General features: G+C 38.9%; 1 protein-coding gene across 1 annotated transcript in view; it reads left to right on the forward strand.

The window, feature by feature from the left end:
• The window catches only part of LOC308552620 (uncharacterized protein), a gene marked incomplete at its 5' end in the record, with an annotated part of 223,716 nt that overhangs the window by 178,604 nt on the left and 20,858 nt on the right, over nucleotides 1-24,254 (forward strand). The window lies entirely within an intron of this gene.

Below are 24,254 nucleotides of genomic sequence, written 5' to 3' on the forward strand. Positions count from 1 at the left end.
TACCTGGGATGCTGTATTTGGGACTTGATGGGGCCTCTGGAAAATGGACCCCATCCACTCCTCAGGATGAAAGGGGCTCCATATTCCTGGGTTCATGCCCCTGTCTGTGTGTGATCACCTTCAAACGCAACGCTGAGGATGATTCATTTAAAATCCCACCTGGAACTATTCAAACAGGCATCTCTCCGTGTTGATTAGCTCATTTGCACACTTCGAGAGCCCTCTGGAATCAGAGTGTATACAACAGTGCTATTCAACCCATTTGAATATTAATTAATTAGCCAGTGTGTCTGTGCACTCGTACTGCCACATTCTCTTTGTTAAGTCAGCTTACACACAGGTCACATTCCCAGCGGAGGTGACCCTCCCTGAGTGGGATGTTGATGAGAAACTGAGTACCATGGTAGCATCGTGTGCCCGCAGCGTCCCTTTTCCTGTGACATCTCTCATATGGGCACAGCATGAATGTGAACTTTTACGATTCAGCCCAAAATGGGAGATTTGCTTGAAGCCTTTGATTAATGCAAATAATTGCTGCACAAGAGCAGCTCTGATGCTTGGGAGGCCATTAGTGGTGCAGAGCTGCCATCAGCCAGGAGCAGGCTGCACATACAAAGATGATTCATGGACCAATTCCGTGGCCTGAGCCTACTGAGTGCCCTACAATTTGGTCTGACTAATTCTTAGACTTGAACAGTGTGTGCATGGGAGTGGGGGACACAGGTGGCTAGAAGAGAGTGCCAGCAGGGATAGTAGAGCAGAATGGGTGATAAAGGAAAGTGTCCTCATTAATAAAGTCTTCTATTTCTCTGCCACTTTATAGTTGGTCTATTTTGACTTAGATTCTCACAATGTGTGTGGTAAGTAAGGGAGAATTTATCACCTCCATTTTACCATTAAGGAAAGTGGGGATCATGGAAATTAAATGACTTGTTCAGAGTCACAGTGCTAACAAATCAAGACAATTAAAATCTAGTGCTCTTCCAAGTCCTAGCATAGCTGTCTGGCTGGATATAGAGATATATGTAAGTTCACCCCTTAAAATCATGGGTGAAGATGGGACAGTCAAAAAAGGTGAAATCTATCTGAACTCTGTGAATATTGAATATTGTGCCCCCAAATAAATATCTAATTGACTAAATTTGAACATTATTGTCAGTGGAGTGTAGACTTATTAGCATGGGTCATCCTGCACAGTTCTTGGCAAATACCTTGAACAGAAACCTGATTAATCACTCCAGGGAAAAATGCATGTATTTCTGGAGAAGACTCATATTAATCAAGTTTGCAGAGACCTGGATTCCAAGTTACTAACTCACTCTAAGAAATATAAGATCAGGAGGACAGTGCAGTGTCTTCCTGTGTACATGCTGCATGGAATGCTGTGGATTTTTTTTTTTTTTTTTTGTATGATTCACATTTCTTCCCACCTTTGTCATGATTAACTGAGGACAGAATATATCCACCTGCCGTCACTGACTTTGGGCTTGGCCATGTGACCTGACTCGACCAATGGAATATGAAGGGCATACTGTGCAAAACATCCAACTTGAAGCTTTAAATGTGCTTGCATTGCTGCCCTGCATAGTGAGAGGCGTATGCCCAAGTCTGGTCCTTCATCCTGAGTCCTGGAATCAGAGGCACCAACCTAAAGTCTAAAGTCTTAACTAGAGTAACCACAGCCAATCCAAAGATCTATGAGCAGGAAACAAATGTTCGCTGTTGAAAGCTCCTGAGATTTTTTGCATTGCTTGTTATGGACAATATGCAACAATAACTGGCCAACACGAATGCCAAGTCATAATCAGAAAGATAGTACTTGAGCATAGGATGGGATCAGATGGTTCAAGGCCTTAACCTCACGTATCTCCTCAATGGGGACATATCTGCCCCTTGGTCCAGATGGGATGAGTCCTTGGGCCTGATCACCTTCTCTCCTGAATGGACATTCCCATGATCACCTTCCTCTTCCTTTGTTGCTGTCTCACTGACTCCTCTTCTGATCAACGTAGTCTTTTTTTCTCAATGGAAAATTCTTTTAAGTGAGTTCATCTATCTCTTTTATGTTTACTTTAAAGATTTACTTCCAGAGAGTAACCATATTTCCCTGATTTCTAGTTGGATAAGGGCTCGCTTCATTGGAGCCTCTATGCAGAAACAGTCAACTGTAGTTAAGTCTGGACCACTTGGTAGGTGAGAAGGAAGCCCCTGCTAAGTTACAGTCCTAGCTAAAATTAAACTACAGTTAATATTGAGCAGTTGAGGGGAGGAGCATGGTGTGGTTAAGGCAAACAAGGACTGGGGGTCTACTTAACTCCCTGAAGTGGGTGTGGGAGAAGGGTGGTCATAAACTGATTAACCCTGACTGCTGACCACTTATTGGGAGGACTGAGGGGAGAGAAGAGGGCAGTGTGGGCTCAGAGTGAGAATTAACAGGAGACCAGGCTGGCAGTGTTCTAGGTCCCCAAACCCCAGTTCTGCCAAATCTACTTAGTTGAAAATTGACTATGTCAAGCCCAGCTGGTGTGGCTTAGTTGGTTGAGCACTGTCCCATGTACCAAGGGGTCGCCGGTTCCATTCCTGGTCAGGGCATGTTCCCTAACTTTGGGCTTGATCCCCAGTAGGGGGCGTGCAGGAGGCAGCTGATTAATGTTTCTCTCATTGATGTTTCTAGCTCTCTCCCTCTCCCTTCCTCTCTCTATAAAATTAAAAAATATATATTAAAAAAAAAACAAAAAAAACCCCAAATTCTATTTTTAAAAAATTGACCATGTCAAGCATTATGCTTAGAGCAGGGAGGATTCTAGGTAAAGGGAACATTTAATAAGCCATATACTCTCAAGATTAAGACTTCAAGTTCTGGAGGAGCCAGGCTAATTGGACTTGTACTCTACCTGTCTCTGCCAACACTGTAATCTGTGTCACATATGCAGACTACACCTCACCTCACTAGTTATATGTAAATAGTATTAGTGTCTATATCCTAGGGTTGTTTTAGGAACAAAATGAGTTAAATAAGTTAATAAGCAAAATATGCATAAATAAATACTTAGGATACTACCTGAAACATAATAAGTGGTCAATAAATATGGTTTGTTGTTTATCAGATACACAGTGGCATCAGAACTTGTTTGATACCTGATGTAAGAGTCTTTATGTTTAAGAAACTTAGGGTCTAATTAAAAATACTCTACTCTTTATCTATAAAAATGTAATTAGTACAGATAATATACCAGAAAGGGAAATTATAAATATTGGCGTGTATTTTATATTTTAGCATAGGGTGAGATTTTTCTATGCTTGAAAGATAGGACCCATCATTATGAAACTGGTTGCCCAAATGACAGTACAATCGCACAATGGAGTACTATGCAGCTACAAAAAGGATAAGAGAGAACTCTAGATGGTTATGTGGTGGTGTCCAGGGTAAATTGTTAAGAGAAAACAACACAGTGCTGATCTAAGTACACAGCATGCTACCTTTGGTAAGAAAGAAGGTTAAATAAAAGTTTATGTGACTATTTGTTTATTTGTTAGATAAGAAACACTGGAAAGATAAGTCAGCTTTCATAAAAATGGCTACTTTTATGCCTTGGGAAGAGGAAAACCAGACTTTTTAAAGTATAATTTTAATACGGTTTTGATTTTTGATTATATGAATATTTTATACATTTAACAGACAAAATTAATTCAAAGGATTAAAAAAAGACACAATTAAAAACAACTACAAAAAAATCTTAAACTTCACTTGGTAATTTTGTTGTTAGTAGTAGTAACATTGGCATTATAGATTTCAAAGTAATATATAGTGTATAAAAAACAAAAATGTTAATGTAATTAGAAACCAAGATATTCTAATTAAAATCAAAGACATTAACAAAATCCTGTAATTTAATTTTAAACTGGAAAATACAATATGAATTTATAATTTCTAAACCACCCAGGGGTTTAGAAACAATAATGCCCTGCTAGCAATGAGTACGTTTAACGCTGAATCTTGTCTTTTAAATGCCATTCTCCATTCAAAAGAACCAGAGCTCATTAGAGAAATGACCAATTCCAAATTTGGGGTGAGGGACAATATGAGCAAGGGGAGGTAACGCTAGAAGACTAAGAAATACTCAAAGACTAAGAGTGGCCTGTCAAAGGGCTCATGAGCAACTCCATGGGACTTTCACTGACTCTAGTTTGTGGCAATTTGAGCATCAAAAGAATAACAATTATAATTAAATTTAAAACATTGAATAAATACAAATCATGAATCCAGAGTAAGAAAAGGAGTCATTTGACAATATTGGAAGTGGTCATCCCATCAGCTCTTTAAATGTAGTGATTAAAAATAAAGCAAAACAATAAAAATAAAGGATTTATTGTATGCATTTAGGAAGAACTGTAGTTCGTCCCCAGTTGTTGAGGAAAAGATCTTTAAAAAAAAAAAAAATCTCACAGCTAAGTATAGAAGAATGATGGATTAGAAAAATCACCACTTTTCAGCCTCTAGAGAAATTTTTGACTTAGACAAAGATCATAAATGGATGAGAAAACAGCTTTAAAAGACATTTTAAGGGAAGTATGTACTGGATGATAGATGATATTATGGAATTATTGTTAATTTTCTTAGGTGTCATGGTAGAATTATGTTTATGTAGGAGAATGTGTTTATTTTTAGAAGCTGCTGCTGAAATATTTACAGGGAAAATGTCATATCATCTGCAATTTACTTTCAAACAACGTAGCAAAAAAAGAGTACACACATATTTCTATATAAAGCAAACATGAAAGAATATAAATAACTTGAATCTAGGCAGTAGTTAAATTGATAGTCATTAAATATAATATTATTTCAATTATTCTATATGCTTGAAATTTTTCATAATACAAAGTTGGAAGAAAATAGAGACTCTTCTCACTAGCTGTTTTTTAGTGATTTTAATGATTTTGAAATGTCTATATTATTGACCAGCTCTTCTGTTAAATTTTAGTCAAGCATAAACCACATTAATGCCACCACTAACTGTGCATATTTCTCTATGATAGAATTTATTTCATGGCTATTAATAGTAATTTTCAGGCAAGATGAGGTACGAGAGGATCTGTTTTTCAGTAACACTGGCTTGTGTTTTGTTTTTTCTGTCATGTCAGAATCCAAAAGAAAGCCCACCTATCCCTCTTGTCGCCGCTGATCAGGTTTGGGAAGATGTCGTGTGTCTTCTCTCAGAACCGTTTGAGTGAGAGCCAGATCCCGTGGAAAAGAAAGGTCGCTTGCCAAACTCATGCATTAGAGCTGCTATGCATCATCTTGACGTTTGAGGAAATGTACTGACTTTTTTATGTGTTTAGTACTCGAGTGATTTGGTTCAGGGAACCCAATGAGATGAAAAAAAATCAGTGAAACTTTATCTCAGAAACATGGCAGATCCAGATTTCTTTTCATGCTGCCTCGGGGGCCTTGGTGGGAACCTGATGTTAAGGTTCTGCCTAGTGAGTATTTGTGAGCACCGTGCATTACGCAGGTCGAAGAGACTGAATGCAGGGCATCTGTCGTGTGAATCTCTGTGACTCCTTTTATGCAGTGATTTCTTGTGCATGTTCTGCACATGCGTGTGTCCATATGTATTCCCTTTCGAATGCTTCACTCACATCTCTCCCGCCATCGCCCACTATAGCAGAATTCTCTCTCGCAGTCGTTAGATACTCAAGCGTTTCAGAGTCAGGGCTCCTGTCCGGGCATGACTTTCCAGTCCCTGAGTTGGGGCCTGGACTTGTCGGACAAAGCTGAATCTGCCGACTTTGGGAAGGACATGGTTAGCGCTGTGATTCATGCCCTGCTGCTTTGATCCCCTCCCCTCGCCCCCCGGCTGTTTCCCTCACCGGAAGGGAAAAACTATTCAGAGGTAGAACCTCTGGGGTGTGTAAGTAGGAATTTTCAAATGAGACCCAACTACCTACAAAGAAAGGCATCATGAGGAGGACTCAAGTTGTAATTTTAGTTAAAACAAAAACCAGATACCAGGTTGTTAATATCATTTAATTAGAAATGGTTATTTGTTTACATTTGTGAAAAAGAAACACTAGAAAGATAAACCAGAAACCCCTGTCTCTCCTTTAACAATTTTAATTTATTTCAGAAAACCCTGCCACTAAGTGAAAACACATTTAATAAAAACATTTTTTCATTAACTCTAATTGGAAAAAGTTGTAATGCATTCCACTCAACTCAAAATACCCAAACAATATTCACAGGTAGAAAAACACGATCAATCGAACAATAGAAATAAATTTTTATAACTCATAAACAATAATTTAAAAGTAAATAAATATTGTTTATTTAAAACCTGTTATGTAATAAAGATTTATTGTAATGAAAGTTACTTATCAAGGAGGAAAGAAGATGGCTGGGAGGGAGGTGCTGGAGGTGCCAGGGACTCATTCTTTGGAAGATGATGGAGACCCAGGTAATCAGCTTTCAGGCAGGCAAACCTCTGGGACCATGGTTGTATTGGTCTCAAACTGCATGTAAAAAAAAAGTTATAGCATATTTCCTTGGTGTTTTTAGATGAAAATGTTAATATATAAGAAAAAAATGAATTGTTCAAAAGTGGTATGATTTTCCAGATGGATTTAATTGACATTTTTAAAGCATTTCATTTCAAAGCAGCATAATATACATTCTTTTCAAGTATGGAACATTTTTTTAGGATAGACCACATGTTAAGACATAAAACAAGTCTCAATAAATTTAAGAAGACTGAAATCATGTCAAGCATCTTCTCCAACCACAATGGTATATAACTAGAAATCATTTACAAGAAAAAACAACAACACTGAAAAACACACAAGTACATGGAGGCTAAATAACATGTTACTAAACAACGAATGGGTTAACAATGAGATCAAAGAAGAAATCAAAAGATACCTTGAGAAAAATGAAAATACAACAACCCAAAATCAATGGGACAAGTCAAAAGCCATCCTAAGAGAGAAATCCATAGTCTTACAGGCCTATCTCAAGAAACGAGAAAAAAAATCTCAGACAATCTAACCTTACACCTAAAGGAACTAGAAAAAGAACAACAAACAAAGCCCAAAGTGAACAGAAGGAAGGAAATAATAAAGATCAGAGTGGACATAAATAAAATAGATTCTAAAAAAACCCAACAACAATACAAAAGATCAATACAACGAAGAGCTGGTTCTTTGAAAAGATAAACAAGATTCATAGACTTTTAACTAACTCATTAAGAAAAAATAAGAGAGGACCCAAATACATAAAACTAGAAATGAAAGAGAGGTAACAACAGACACCACAGGAATATGAAGGATTATAAGAAAATATTAGGAACAACCATATGCCAACAAATTGGACAATCTGGACAAAATGGATTCATTCATAAAAGCATGCAGTGTTCTAAAACTGAAACAAGAATGAACTGACATGCTCTGGCTGGTGTGGTTCAGTTGGTTGGAGCGTTGCCCTGTACACTGAAAGGTCACGGGTTCAATTCCTGGTCAGGGAACATACCTAGGTTGTGGGTTTGATCCCCAGCCCCAGTCAGGGCATGTGCAGGAGGCTGCCAGTCGGTTTCTCTCTCACATTGATGTTTCTCTCTCTCTCCCCCCCATCCTTCCCTCCTTCCTCTCCCTCCCTTCCCCTGTCTCTAATAATCAATGAAAATGTCCTTGAGTGATGATTAAAAGAAAGAAGAACAAACACAATCTGAACAGCCTGACTGCAACTAATGAAACTGAAGTGGTAATAAAAAACAACACAAAAAACTCCCAACAAACAAAAGTCCTGGACTGAATGGCTTCACAGGTGAATTTTACCAAACATTTAAAGAAGAGCTAACACCCGTCCTTCTCAAACTATTCCAAAAAAAATTCAAGAGGAAAGAAGGCTCTAAGCTCATTTTATGACGCCAGTATTATCCTAATTCTGAAACCAGATAAAGACACTACAAAGAAACAAAATTATAGGTCAATATCTCTGATGGACATAGATGCAAAAATCCTCAGCAAAATATTAGCAAACTGAATTCAGCAATACATTGAAAAAATTATACACCATGATCAAGTAGAATTTATTCCAGGGATTCAAGGTTGGTACAATATCCACAAATCAATTAATGAGATACATCACATGAACAAAATGAAGAATAAAAACCGTGCAATCAAATCAAGGTGTAGAAAAAACATTTGACAAAATCCAGCACCCTCTTATGATAAAAACTCTCAGTAAAGTGGAAATAGGAGAACCATTCCTCAACATAATAAAGTCCATCTATGACAAACCCACAGCTAGTGTACTCAGCAGGAAAAAACTAAAATCATTTCCCTTAAGACCAGGAACAAGACAGTCATGCCCACTTTCGCCGTTCTTAATTCAGCGAAGTACTGGAAGTCCTAGCCACAGCAGTCAGACAAGAAGAAGAAATAAAATGCAACTAAATTGGAAAGGAGGCAGTAAACCCATCTTTATTTGCAGATGCCATGGTACTGTATGCAGAGAACCCTAAAGTAATAGAGCTGATAAATGAATTCAATAAAGTAGTAGAATACAAAATAAACATTCAGAAATCAGTTGCATTTTTACACATTGATAATGAACTATCAGAAAGGGAAACTAAGAAAACAATCCCATTTATAATTGCATAAAAAACAACAAACAAACAAACCTAGGAATAAATTTAACCAAGGAGGTAAAAGACCTGTATTTGGAAAATGATAAGATGCTGAAGAAAGACATTGAAGAAGATACAAATAAATGGGTAGGAAGAATTAACATCATTGAAATATCTACATTACCCAAAGCAATCTATAGATTCAATGCAATCTCTATCAAAGCAGCAATAGCCTATACCACAGAACTAGAAAAAATAATCTAAAATTTTATATGGAACCACAAAAGACCATAATAGCCAGGACAATTTTGAGGAAGAACAAAGTTGGAGGTATTATGGTACCTGATATCAAACTATACTACAAGGCTATAATAATTAAATCAGCATGGTACTGACATAAAAACAGACAGATCGATCAATGGAACAGAATAGTGAGCCCAGAAATAAACCCACACCTATATGGTCAATTAATATTTGACAGAGGAGGCAAGAACATACAATGGAGTAAAGACAGTCTATTCAGGAAATGGGGGTGGGAAAATCGGACAGATACATGCTAAAAAAAAAAGGAGCTAGACCACTTTCTTACACCGTACACAAGAATTAACTCTAAATGGATTAAAGGTGTAACTGTAAGAGTCGAAACCATAGAAGAAAAAATAGGCAGTAAAATCTCTGACATTTCTCATAGCAATATTTTTTCTCATATATCTCCTTGGGCAAGGGAAATGAAAAAATAAACAAATGGGACTACATCAAACTAAAAAGTTTTTGCATAGCAAAGGAAGCCATCTAAAAAGCGAAGTGACAACCTACTGAATGGGAGAACGTATTTGCCAATGATACATCTGTTAAGGGATTAATATCCAAAATTTATAAAGAACTCATAGAACTTAAAACCTAAAAAATGAACAATCTAATTAAAAAATGCGCAGAGGACCTAAATAGACATTTCTCCAAAGAGGACATAGAGATGGCCAAGAGACACATGAAAAGATGCTCATTGTCACTAATCCTCAGAGAGATGCAAATTAAAACCACAATGAGATCACCTCACACCAATCAGAATAACTATTATCAATAAATCAACAAACAAGTATTTGCAAGGATGTGCAGGAAAGGGAACCCCTGTGCACTGTTGGTAGAAATGAAGGTTGGTGCAGACACTATGGAAAACAGTATGAAAGTTCCTCAAAAAATTAAAAATGAAACTGCATTATGACCTAGAGATCCCATTTCTGGGTATGTATCTGAAGAGAAGAACTAATTTGAGAAGATACGTGCACACTTATGTTCATTCAGTGTCATTTACAGTAACCAAGATATGGAAACAACCTAGGCGACTGTTGATAAATAAATGAGTAAAATGTGGCATATGTACACAATGGAATACTACTCAGAAATAAAAAAGAGCAAAATCTTACCATTTATGATAACATGGATGGACCTAGAGGGTATGGCAGATGAAATAAATCAGACAAAGACAAACACCATCTGATATCACTCATATGTGGAATCTAAAAAACAAAACAAACAAAACAAAAACGGACTCATAGATACAGAGAACAGCTGATGGTTGCCAGAGGGGAGGGGGGTGGGGAGATGGGTCAAAAAGGTGAATGGAAATAAGAAGTACAAACTTCCACTTATAAAATAAATAAGCCACAGGAATGTAGCACATAGCGCAGGGAATATAGTCAATAATATCGAAACATTTTACAGTGACACATGGCTACTAGACTTCTGGAGATCATATTGTAAGGTATATAAATGCTGAATCACTATGTTGTCAACTGAAACTAATATAATCGTATGTGCCAACTACACGTTTTTAAAAGAAAAAAAAGTGGTATGGTTTTCCATGAGCCTTCATGACGAAACTTCTGTACTCAGTGGCTGTTACATGAATGTATATATGTGCATGTATGTCACCCTTAGTGACAGTATGTTCCTTAGAATTTGTTCAACTCATTTTTAGTTGACTCATTTATAATGGTAGCATTTAGTAGTTCTCTTATAAGATTGGAACTATACCTTAGAAGCATCTCTACTTAGAAATTTATCTCAACCCTAAGAATCAAATTTCCTTTGCCTTAATGTTTGTCACCTTGAACGAAACCAACAGTCACGTTCCAGAGTCCAGAACCAGGCTACTGAATTCCCAGGGCAGGCGCCAGGTCACAGTGTGCTGGGAGTCTTCACTAGCTACCTGAGTGCGGGGTATGCAGCAGAGCTTCCTCCCCACTGCGCCCCCAAGCTTGAATGAGTGGCTGAGGGGAGGTCGTGGCTCCTTGCACCTGAAGCCCATGTGCTCTGCCTTCTCACCTGCCTTCGCTGCCCTTTACCACTGGGAATGCCTGAGTGGTGCTCTGGTGGCTCTGCCACTTTCTGCAACTCAGAACTGGCTACAGGGAACCAGGGTGGCTTCATTTGGAGTTTCATCTGCATAGAGAAGACCCTGGAGGGGAAAAAAAAAAAAGACGAGTACTTCATACCTTCTTTCTAAGACAGGGATATCTAAGAGTCAGCTGTTAGGTCCACGCAAATTTCCATCAGACCTTTGGAACTCAACATGTCAAAACCTGAATCCACCGTCTTCTCACTCTCTCTCTGTCCTGCTCTACCATGTTTCTTGTCTGGGCAGATTTGATCACCACTCACTGGTTGCCCCAGCTGGAAACCTGGGAGTCACTGTTCCTGAATGCTTCCTCCATTCTTAAGCCCTGCAGTAATTCCATTTCTGTTGACTCTACATGCCAGGAGTCCCTGGTGCCATACTCACTTTGCTCCCCGCACGGCTACGGCCCTTATTTAGGGCTGCTTCGCCATTGCAGCAGCCTCCTAGTTTCAGTCCATTAGGACCGGGCTTTCCGAAGTCTCCTTTGTTCTATCTTTCATTAGTTCTTTCATTCATTTATTCAATAAATACTTATTAGGGATCTTCTATGTGCCCGAACTCTTCTGGGCCTGGGGCCTACAGCAGTCAACAGAACAGAGAAAAAGCCCCGCCCTTATGAATCTTCTAGTGGGAGGAGACAAACAGTAAAACACATAGGTTAGTTTTGTAGCGATCGTTGTTAAGATAAATAAGGAAGGGGAATACGCATGTTGGGGAGAGAGGTGAAATTTTGCATAGGGTAGTTAGGGATGGTTTTCATGTAAACCATTTTTAGGCAGGGTCTTGAGAAGACTAAGTTGTGGCCCATGCAGGTGTGTGGGGGACAGGTATGATTGAGAGGGAAGGTGGACCTGGGGTTTCCCAGTGGTTGGAATGAGTGGAATAGGCCAGAAGGGAGAACAGTGGGAGGAGAGCTCCTGGGAGCCAGATCCTGCGGAACCTCTGCATATCTAGAGGTCATAGGAAGGACCTGGGCTTCTGTTTCTTTGAAATGGGAAGCCTTTGGAGACTTTGAGCAGATGTCACGATTTGAATTACATTTTAACAGGATGCGTCTGGCTGCTGTATTGTGACTGGACTATAGGAAGATAAGGGCAGAAGGGGAAACTTAGGAGACGGTTACAATACTCTGGATGCCAGAATGACTTTGTGAGCATACGTATCTGACCATGCCATCCTCTGACTCAGAATTCTCTAATGACTTCCCAACACAGATAGGATGAAATTGGAACGCTTCGAATCGCTTCTAAAGTTAGTCATGATTTGTTACCTTCTACCAATTTGATCTCATCTCTTGCTAATCCTGACCCTCTCCTTGCTCCCCCACTCTCTTGTCTGACAGCCTGGTAAATGCCTATGAAGTTTTCAAGACACAATGGAAATGCTTCCTCCTCCATGAAGACTTCCCTGCATTTACCTATGTTTCTATCCCACATTTTATGTAAGCACTCGTTTCTTGTATTATTAATGTTTTTGGCTCTCTCCCCACTAGAATATGTGTTTTTTAAGGTTAAGGACTAATTTTCAGCCTGTTACATAGAGATGACCAAAAAAATTAAATTAATGCCTTTAACCATGAAATTTGTGTTGGCTTATTCTATATACAGTTCAGGGCAGGGGAGTAGAAGAAGAGTGGAAGAGAAATACTGAATTTTGAGATCACATGAGTTACTAGGTTCTTTTTTCCCCCTTAGTCTTAAAAAACCCCAGAGGCCACTAAAATCCTTCTTACCTGGGGATTCGAGGATGGGATTTACGAATGCCTCATCTATCTGCTGTCATCTCCCCCTGCCCTGTAAAAAATTAAATCTCTTTCTGTTGTTCCCTGTGTTCATCCAATTCCAGAATCTCTCCACTAACAGTCCAAGAGGAAAAAAAACAAGAAGAGGGAAATGACTTTTAAATGTTTTTAAAAAATTGATCTCAGAGAGAGGAAGGGAGAGGGAGAGAGAGAAACATCAATGATGAGAGTCATTGGTTGGCTGCCTCCTGCACACCCCCTACTGTGGATCGAGCCTGCAACCCGGTCATATGCCAGGCAAGAAGAAAAAGACTTTTATCTAGCTGCTACTTTATAATATTCTTTGGGAATTTATTTATATATTAATTTTGGGGGGGGAGGGGAGGAGGATTGTTCTAGGCATTTAGGCTAGCACTTATTTTCATGGTTGAGTTAATGTTTATTTTTTTCAGATCTCCAAGAATGCTATTTTATAAGACTTAAGAAATGCATATCCCCCAAATCTCGCAAACCATTTTTCTCAAAATATCAGCTGCTGAGATGTTTCTTTCCGGCTGTTCTGCATGTTTACTTTTTTGTTGCAGACCTCTCAGTTGAGTCTGGAATTCACAGCATCTCCCCACAGTTTCTTCAATAACACTCATTAAGATATTCTTTTGTCTCATCGTGTAGATCATTAATGAAGCTGTTAACTGATACTAGAGCTTCACTGATTCCTGGGGCAGGGCTACCAGACCTCTCTGTAATGTGACACAACGCCTTTACCCTTGCTTTCTGTCATCAGCCCTCAGCTTTCAGCCCCTATAGTATGCTCGAGTCCAAATCCAATCCAATTTGAATTCATTTTGCAAGTAAGACTTTATTAGATACAGTATTAAGTGTTTTACCAAAATTAGGTTATGTGACATCTTCATTTTCTCTCTCTCTTTTATTAATCATGCAATTCCCACTCCTTAAAAAAAAAGAAAGAAAGAAAAAAGCAATTAGGTTTGCCCAGCTTGATTCAATCTTAAAACCTAGGCTGCTTATTGCCCATGGTTCCATTATAATCTAAATGCTTGCAGATGCTAACCATCAGGGTCCCTGTCTTTCTTCTCTATGAAATCAGTGCCACATCAGCTTCTATCAAAACTTCACATCTCCTTAGGCCTCAGTAGTTTTAGACGGAAAGTCCCACCTGATTAATGATGCTTGGAGCTGGAAGTCTCCCCAGAGGCAGCAAATAATGGGGTATTCAAAGTGCTTTTCTCAAACTCCTGTTTCCCCAAGGATACCTTAGGGACCACAGGGACATGGTAAGGCAGGAGCCCAGAGGAGCGGGTTCCTTATTCCTGCTTTAATCAGAGCAACACAGTTCTTATCTGTCTTACATATTAGTGTTCGGTGCAGGGCTACTTCTAGTCCATATGGAGCCTTTATGTAAGTTAGCAGAAGTCGCCCTTCTTCAGACACAGGCCCCCAACAGGGTAGCCATGGTTTTGTAAAATATTTGATTTCCAAAAAGGATCTCTGATATTAAAAATTTAGTTGGAGAACCTTTAATCCAGGCTTTCTTAGGATGTAACCCAAGAAATAACCAAAATCAACAACACTAATTTTTTTGCCATTCTACAGCACAGCTGTGTATTTGGCTTCTTCTATCTTTATTTTTCTTTATTGTTGAAAGTATTACAGATGTCCCCCCTTTTCCCCCCCCATTGAACTTCTCCACCAGGCACCCACTCCCCCCCAGGTCTTCTCCACACCATTGTCTGTGTCAGTAAGTCATGTACATGTGCATCTAAGTTCTCTGATTAACCCCCTCCCTTCCCTGAGTATGTAAATATTCTTGTTGTTTCCAGTGGATAGCCACCCCTGCCTCGGCCTCATTTGTGCTCACAGATAAGTGAGTTTACTCAGCATGTATTTATTAAGCACTTACAAAGTCCATGTTCTCATGAAACTTATATTCCAGAAAAGGAAGGCAAGTGATAAACAAAACCATACATACATGAAATGTCAGGTAGTGAAATGTGCTACAAAGAAAAATGAAGATAGAGGGACAGTGAGTCAGGTATCCCATAAAACAGTGATCTCTGAGAGTGGTTATTGTCTCTCTCACCTTGCTTTTTGGAAGTTTTCTATGTTACAGAATTTAAGAAACAAACATATTCTTCTTCCCCACTTAGTATTCAGAACATACTAATAATGTCAATCATAAAAATATATATCAAACATACAATTTTAAAAATGTATTCAGTAAATGCTTCTGAATAGACACTGAAAAGAATAGAAATAGGATGTGTAATAAAGCATCTCCTGCCCTCGAGGAGCTTGGAGCCTAGTGAGAGATAAGATATACCTTTAACCAGCTATAACATATTCATAATGAAATAACAAGGTCTTTCAGGGAACAGTGATTAATTGCAGCAGGTAAGAGATGCTGGGAAGGGGAAGGTTTTAGTCAACAATACTGAGAGACATTTGTGTGTTTGCATTCCGTTCCTGAAGGTGGGTCAAAGGAGCTAAGCGTCAGAGCTGGGAGGGGTTTAGTGGCAAGTGGAGGGAGAGAAGGGGTGAGTAGAGACAAGGAAACGTGTGGTGTGGGCCACAGAGCATGGGGGCCTCTGCATAACAGGCTAAGGAGGTGGGGACTCTCCCATGGGCAGCAGGGAAAATGGCAGAGTGTGAGGAGGTGAGCCAGTCATTCTAGAAGAGACTCGCAACTACTTTTGTAACGAATATATTGTATTAGTCAATATTGACTAAATAGTAAATATATAATACCAATGTATTTGTTGGGGTTCTCCAGAGAAATCAAAACAATAAGAGAAGAGAGAGAGAGAGAGAGAGAGAGAGAGAGAGAGAGAGAGAAAATGATTGATATTGAGATTGATTTTAAGGAATTGGTTCTGTAATCCTGAGTACTGGCAGCTCCAAAACCCGCAGGGTAGAGTGGCAACAGGCTGGAAGGAGTCTGCTAGAAGAATTCTCTCTTCCTCAGGGGTAGTCCAGTCTTTTTTCTTTTAAGGTCTTCAACTGATTAGATGAGGCCCACTCACCTTATGGAGGATAATCTGCTTTATTTGCAGTCTACTGATATAAATGTTAATCTCATCGAAAAAGTACCTTCACAATCATATTAGTATTTCGGCAAATGTCTAGATACCATATAGCCTCGCCAAGCTGACACATACCATTCACCATCGTAGGCCCCTTGCTGCCATTTCGTCTGTGGTATTCAATACATACTCAGTAAACAGTTCTCCCGCTGGCCTCAGCAGCAGCAGGCTTGTGGACAGTGTAAGTTGAAGCCTGTACTCAAGTGATGAGAATGGAGGAGGCCTCTGATCTATTTCAAGAGAAGGCACAGGGAGGACCTCAGTGCTTGTCAAACGCCAACTTACTTAGGAAGTACCCGGAGATCTTGTTAAAATACAGATTCTGATTTGGTGAGTCTGGGGTTAGGCTTGTATTGGCACTTCTAACAAGGGATGCTGATACCACTGGTCCATGGTTTATACTAAGGGAGAAAGGTAGCAGAATTTCTGAAGCTCTAATTTTGGCAAGATGGGTACAAGGTAGCCTATATCTCTGTAAAGAGACAGGGGTTATGATTTGAGGGGTAGCAAAAATTGCCTCTAGTGTCTGAAGGCAATGGTTGTCAGACTTTCATGCCTCACAGTCCCCCAGAGAACTTATAAAACATAGAGGCTTCCCCTCCGGAGATTGTGACTAAATGTATCTAAGGCCAGGACTCCATGTTAACAACAATAATTCCAGGAGCTCTTGATGCAGATCTGGGGCTACCCCTTGAGAAGCACTGGTTTACATTTTTAAGGTTCAGAAAATACTACAAATATATTTTTACAGGAAAAATCTTTGAGTCACCTGCAACCACATTTGCTGAAACACACACACACACACACACACACACACACACACACACACACACACACACACAAAACAAAAAACCTAGAAGGGTGGAAAGTAAATTTGGCAAATTTAAAGTTTTACTAAGATGAGGGGACACGTATCCCTGGGGAATAGTGAGTCTATAGCTATACAGAAAATTTTCTAACCAGGCTGGACATCAATTCCTCTGTTCTTCCCAGGGCAAGGATCAGGAGTGGCCCCTAAGACCTGTGCATAGATACAGAAAGTCTCTAGCTGTACTGGTTGAAGTTTTTTGAATTAGGTCTAGCTGTTTTATGAAAAATGCCTGAAATAACAGTGACTTTACTGAGATTTATTTATTTTTCTCATGTAAAAGAAATTTGACAGTGAGTCATAGTGTGGTGTGGCTGGTGTAGTGACTCTAGAAAACTCTCAGGGGCACAGGCTCCTTCTATCCATAGCATATTGCCTCATGGTCTAATATGGCTGCTCGAGTACCAGCCATCACTTCTATATCTTAAGCAGCAAAGGGAGGAAGGATTGAAGAAAGGCATGTATTTTTTCCTTTTAAGAAGACTTCCCAGAAGTCCCATATATTACCTGCTTTTACATTTTAATGACCATACTTACTCAAATTGCCAGTTTAGCTGGAGTATCAGAAGTGTCCTCTCAACTCCACCCCGTATCAGCATTCTCTGCTAAAATTGAAGTTTTCTTTTACAAAGGAAAAGGGGAGAACAAACATTGGGAGGCAGCTAGAAGTCTCTGCTGAGGTTAATCAATCTACAGAGATGCCAGGTTGACAGGTAGGGGAAGTAAGTAAGGTCCTTAATGGAACAACCAGGATGGAACAATATATAAAAGCAGAGGTTCCACGGCTAATTTTGTAATCATTTGGCTTTCATTCACTGATTCAAAAAGGCTGCTGATGGATTCCTTCAGTGTGCCACGCGCTGCACTGTTCAGGGTAAAGGACAGCCCCTGCCATTCAGAAACTTGATTTCTAGTGAGAATTACAGATAACTTTGCAGGCAATTATAATGTGAGAACTGCAACATTAGTGCCAAATGTAGGTGCTGAGTGACCCATAGGTGTGAGATCCAACCTAGTTTTGGGAATCAAGGCAGATGTCCTAAGTGAGGTGAGGGGTACACTGAGAGCTGAGGGGGGAGGGATTAGTAGAAGGGTGTTCATGTGTGCATGTGTCTGTGTCTGTCTCTGTGTTCAGCGGAGTGTTCAGATGCAGAGAAGTCCATTGCACTAAATAGAGAAAGATGTTAAAGGGACCCAGCATGGCAAGCTGCGAAGAAAGTTCTCTAGATCCTGAACTGCGCCGTGCACGTGCAGCCAACCCAGTGGCAAGGTAGTGGGTGTGCGTGCTTGCACGCACAAGCACGCTCATGTACAGGCTTTCAAAGAAGGAGGCCTTTTCCTTGGGGGTAAGGCTGACAGAAGCAGTTATTTGCAAGACCATTTTGGTGATCATATTATTAATATTTTCTACATAAAACAAAATGCATAGGTAATAAAATATTTTTTTCCAACCATAAGGGCTCGAGGTACTATGATTGTGACAGTACAGTAAAGGGTTGGGGGTAGGGAGATGGGACAAAAATCCAGATCGGCAACCCGAACATTGTATATGCATGCCTGGGAAACAGCTGGAGTAGCTCTCCCGGGGTTAGTTTTCCAAAAATAGAATTTTACATTCAAAAGAGCAGAAAGAGCCGTTGAAAACAAGGATTATTTTTCTTTCAAAGATACCCAATTTGAAAAGTTAAAAATGTGGTGAAAAGTTCTCACGAGGGTCTCTCTGGTCCACTGTAGTGGATCCATCACAATCCTAGAGACCCAGGATGGAGCGTTAGCATGCTGATAAAACTTGTCCACAGCCCCAAAGATGCTGTCATAATTAAGAAGTTTTTGTTCCTCCTAATGGAGTTTGATGGTCTTAGTTTATCAGCAACCTTTGAATTGAATTAACAACACGAAACTAATTAATCCTGGTGTACCCTAGCAATCCACTTAGAAGCGGCATGCAAAATTCAATTATGCCCCTTTGCCTTTTATGAAGCGTGCACAGTCGAGAAGCTTCGGTTTACAGCTGAGAATTAGGTAACAAAAAGAAAGAGCTTGTCATGTTTTTCAAACCCAGCGTTTGAAATTCGACAATGGGTTTTAGAATTCTCCCCTGATTCAGAAAGTTGGAATCTAAAAGGACAGAACAAAACCCCTCTCCGAGCTAATCGGCCCCTTCCCCTCCTGCCTTTCCTTAGATCAGAAGAGAAAGACGGTGGTCCGAGCCTCTGCCTCCCCAGCCCTGGTTTGTCACCAGAACCTTCTAGTGCACCCTGTTTCTTCAATGCTTTTTACAGGCTCTTCTTTGCCTGGCTTCTGGCATGCTCTGTGCTGTCAGTCTTATTGATTAAAACCCTTGGTGGATTTCAAGACCTTCCTGCCCTGTATTGTCACAGATCTACTTAAAATGGATTTTCTCTCTTTGCCAGACCTGCATTTCTCAGTTGGTTGAGCAGATGCAAAGCAGGTGGTACTGAGAGTTCAAATAGAGGCTGTTTCTAGTTACCAGGGGATAAATGGTGGCATTATAACTTCTTTTGTTTACTTGTCTCTTTACATTTTTATTTATCTAAAAAAATTTCTTTATACCCCTCAGTGTATACGGTTAATTCAAGTAAGTAGCATTTATTGCTGTTAATAAAAGAGTATTTGGCAGAGGTAACAATCCAAGGCTTTGAATATCTGAGACCCAGTGTGAGAAAGATGTGATAATGCGTCGAGAACAGAAGCTGTGTGCTGCGTGCGCACTAGTTGCTTCTCTTACATTTATTTTTCCTGTCCGCTTCACAGTAGTCCCTGACACTGGAAAAAAATGTGTGGAATCTGATGAATTTGACTTCAACCCTTCCAGCTTGGGGCTTGGGACCCACGGCTTAGGGACAGTCCATCAGAACATTTCTGCCCCTGGCTACGTTGACTGGCTCAGTGATCTCAGATGGTCCTGCTAGAGAGAATCTCAGGAATTTGTGTGGAGCGCTGGGGTAAAGCATGCTTTACCTTTTTTTCCTCAAGAAGAAGCATGCAAGGTAAAGTATGCAGATAGCAGACCCAGAGCTTCTGTGGTGATTTTTCTACCAAGAGAATAATTTTTATCTGTAGGCAAACCTGATACATGGAAGAATCCAGAGGCCAGAAATCGTGGTGCAATTTACAAGGGTTTTTAGACATCAGGGTCAAACTGAACCTAAAGCCCAAACTATTCCTGGCCTTTTCAGTTTGTTGAAACCATATATATTTTTAAATGCTTCAGCTCGCTATAGGATCATATTTTATGTTACCTACAATAGAAAACATTTTAACTATATGAGTCAGCTTTTTAAATATAACAAACAGCCCCACATTCAATGGCTTATTAAAAATAAATAAAATAATTTATTAATATAGCACAATAGCCAGTGGGATGGTTGGGGTCAGGTGATCTAGGCTCAGCTTTGCTGGGCTTCTTTGCTGATGTCTGCTGGGCTTGTCCATGAGCCTGTTCATGGGTCATTTAGCGTGTTCATTCTTCTGAGGATAAACTGGGGCTGCATGTGAGTCTGAGATGGGTTGAGGCAGCTTACCTGGGGCAGCTCCACTTGACAGGTCTCTCATTTTCTTGGGACCAGAAGGCTAGGATAGGCATGAGTTTTTCTTGGTATGGTAGAGGTGCAAGGTGATAAGCAGAAATATGCATGGCCTCTTGAGGCCTAAGCTCATTACTGGTTGATTTCTGCTTCATTCTATTGGCCAAAGCAAATCACATGACCAAACCCAAAGTCAAGAGGTAAGAAAATAGACTTAACCTCTTTGGGAAGGAAGTGAAAAATCACGTGATAAAAGGCAGGAAAAAGGAAGGGGGTGAAAAAATTGGGGCCAGTAATGCAGTCTGCCACATTAACTGATATATGGCCCAGCACCGACATTTATTGTTATCTGGATAGCTCAAGATAGTTAGAAAACTAAGTTGTGAAACTATCTAGAAAGATACATGGAACAGACTGATAGAGGTCAGAGGAGGGGAGATTGGGGGAATGGATGAAAGAAGGTGAAGAGATTAGCCAAAGAACATATAAGCATAGCCCATGGACACAGACAGTGGTGTGGTGATGGCCAGAGGAGGGGCTGCAGGGGCTCGGTGGAGGTGGGTAAAGGGGGGAAATAAGGGACATCTGTGATAGTGCCGACAATAAATTTTTAAAAATACTATATAGAAACTTGTTTTGCCAGATGTGGCAACCATTTGAAAACTACCTTTTATTAACTAATGTTTTGTGTGTTGTTTCAGTGGAGAAACAAAATTTAATTTTGAAGTGTATTTTGGTTTTTATATAAACTGATCTCTGTTCAGGCATGAATTAATCATCCTCTAGGTTTAAAATACTTATTTCCCCTGTATATACAATTAATTTAATGATTGAAAAAAACAACCATTTTTTTTTAAAAATAGCACTAACATGGAGCTAACAGTGCACTTTTATGTATAAACATGTTTAATTTGTTTTACTGAGAAAAGGCACAGATATTGAAAGTCTGGAACTTTTCACTTTCATCATTCACTTGAGATTCAGATACTCTTTTGAGATTATGAATATACTACTAACAACAATAACAATAATAATAATTCATGCTTATATAGTGCTTAGTATGAGCCAGGCAGAGTTCTAAAGTGCTCTATATAAATGACTTCATTTAATCTCATAAAAATGTATTATTACCATCCCCATTATACAGACAAGGAAACTGAGGTACAAAGTCAGATATGTGGTACATGGTAGATCTGGGATTCAAACACAGTTGGGTTCCAGATTTCAGGATCTTATCTGTTAAAATAAAGTTGGGAACTCGATTGCACTGTACCACACTATGATATCATTTTGCATTCATATTATTGTTTCTCTAGTCTGTGAATTTCTGGAGATTAGAGATGGTTTTATTAATTTTATACCCCCAGTGCCTAGCACTGTGTCCGAAACATGGACAGTAATGTGAAGATTATTGACATTCATTGGATACTATAATGCATTTTACTACTATAAAAATAAGCAATTATTCTGATCCCCAGTTCACTTATGTTCTTGTTTGCCATGATACACTCATATGCACTTAATCTTAACTCATACTTTCTGTGCTATTTTTGTGAGTGAATTCATTTTTTCTCCCTTTAAAATTATGGAATCCTAAGTACTTCAATGACGTTAGTCTGCTATTGATATCAATAGTTAACAAAGCTCCAGAAAGGTAGATTATAATGAGAAGATTTGGTCAAGTGTAGAGTTTCTTCTTTCTCTGTTTGATAGTATAAGAAAATATAGGTATTGGTGTAGAAATGAGAATTCTTTACTCTAATTATTGATTACTTTTAAAGTGAAATATCAAATCTCTAACTGCAATTAATTCTTTTAAAATTTGTAGAATCAACAGAAGGATGCTCCTTCCTCCAAGAAGTCTTTCTGGATTCTAGCAACTAATTGTGGTCTTTTCCTTGAACCTTTATAGTATTTTATTCCATGATTTTTATTTTGATTATTTACGCTCTTAAGCATCTCTCTTACTGTTTTGGGAAGGAATTTAAATTGTATTCCAATCACATTCAGTACCATGACATATTAGAAAGGAATGATACTTAAAAATGGCTTAGAGTAACCAGATTATGCCTTCTGGCTCCCTTTAATATTAAGCTTAATGATTTATTAACTAACACAAATACAATGCAAATAGATTTGGCTTTGTTTCTTTGATAACATGTGCACATATGTTGATGAATTAGACCTAGAACCGGACACCACCATTAGATTAAAAATTTCTTGAGGGTAAATTTCATATCTTATTTATTGACACACCACCAGCAGCTAATATGGTGGCTGGTGCATAATAGTTAACAATGGAAAGATAAATGATGGATGCATGAATGGATGGGTGAAGGATGGATGAATGGATGAATAGGTGTGTGGGTGGATGAATACCGAAGAAGTGAAATTAGTTTTTGTAAGGTATATAGAAGTGCCTTCTGATCACAAGGAGATACTGTTTACTCAGTAGACTTATGGCAACTGAAACATGTTCTCACCCAAAAAAGTAACAACTGTCATAATATTGATTATTAAAAATACAAGGCAAAGCAAAAAAGTAAAAACAGTGCGTTTCCAACCATCTGCACCACAAATTATACTTCCAATTGAATGCTGCCTTTCAAACATGGGACAGCAGGTTTCTTACTCAATCCTTCTTTGCTGCTTATGCTCACAATATTTTTACAGTTTCCTTGAAGGAGATATTACTCTCTCAGATATACATTTGGGTGCGGTTGTTAAAAGTTATTCACATTACTTTGTAGCCACATGCACATATTTTATTAAGGTGAAAAGATGACATCTGGAAAAACAAGAGATAACACAGGTAAAAATATTAACTTTATTGAATTAATGAGATAATATGGGGATCAGCTAGGGGATTTGATGGCAAAACAAGAGTTTCAAAATATTTCTTAGAGTCCTTAGTTACAAGACAATGATAAAATACTGAATGTCAATTATAAGACCAGGCCTCATTTGCATTTCACTTGGAATACTGCATTTTTCAAGGGACTCAGTTTTAGCTGTTGCTTCTCCTGATTTATGTTCCATAATATTTAAGTAGGTGACTAGATGGAAGAGTTGGAAGTGTGCCTCCAACACCTGGCTATGATTTTGCAGCTTCTTGAGTGAACTGTCTTTAAAAGCAAGTTCCATTATCTTGTGTACCTTCATGGCAAGGACATTTTGATATTTCCCTAATAAATTATTGAAAAGTGCATCGAGAGACTTAAAGAGATATGTAACTGTTATTATCTAGCTTTTAAGCATCCTGTAATTTTTTAATGCCCACTATTATCATATTTCTTTAGATCATTTAAACGGTGAGAATTCTCTGTGTTCTTTAGAATTTATATCTAAGGAGGTCTTTGGACTTTTGAGGCTTCTGTGGAAACTGTTGATTATCAAAGAGGAATTCAAGATTTTTTATTTATATGAGATTTTTATTTTTTCTATCATAATCTTTTTAGAGATCCCAGGATAGGGATTATATTGAGAGATCTAAAATGTAATTTTCCATTTTCAATGTTGAACCTTGGGATGGATCACGGTTATTCTGTCAACTTTACCCCAGTTATATATGTCATAGTTGTTATAACTGTGACCATTGCTAGCAACTTCCCTTGTAAAGGCTTTTTTTCTTAAGCATTTTGAGAATATTTTTCAAGAGCCACAACCATTTCCTTGTAGAAAATTATATTCTGTTCTGCAGTTAGAACCCACCATACTCTGCTTCCACTTGGGTTTTACCCCCGTAACTTTCTAGGTCCTAGGGACAAGAACCACAGATATTTTGTGTTTCCTTATTTATTCTGATTTCATTTTTTGACCTCCACTAAGCAGACGCCTAACTTGTCAATAGTGTATTTTCTATGTCTTCTTTTATTACTGATCTATCTTCTCTTACTTTTAAAGATCCGTCCCTACTCCCCACCCCTTTTATTTAACCAAGATTTTTTTTTAAAGATGTGGAGGGGGATCCTCTGGGG

This window comes from Miniopterus schreibersii, assembly GCF_964146895.1.
Source record: "Miniopterus schreibersii genome assembly, chromosome: 2".
Lineage (NCBI taxonomy): Eukaryota > Metazoa > Chordata > Mammalia > Chiroptera > Miniopteridae > Miniopterus > Miniopterus schreibersii.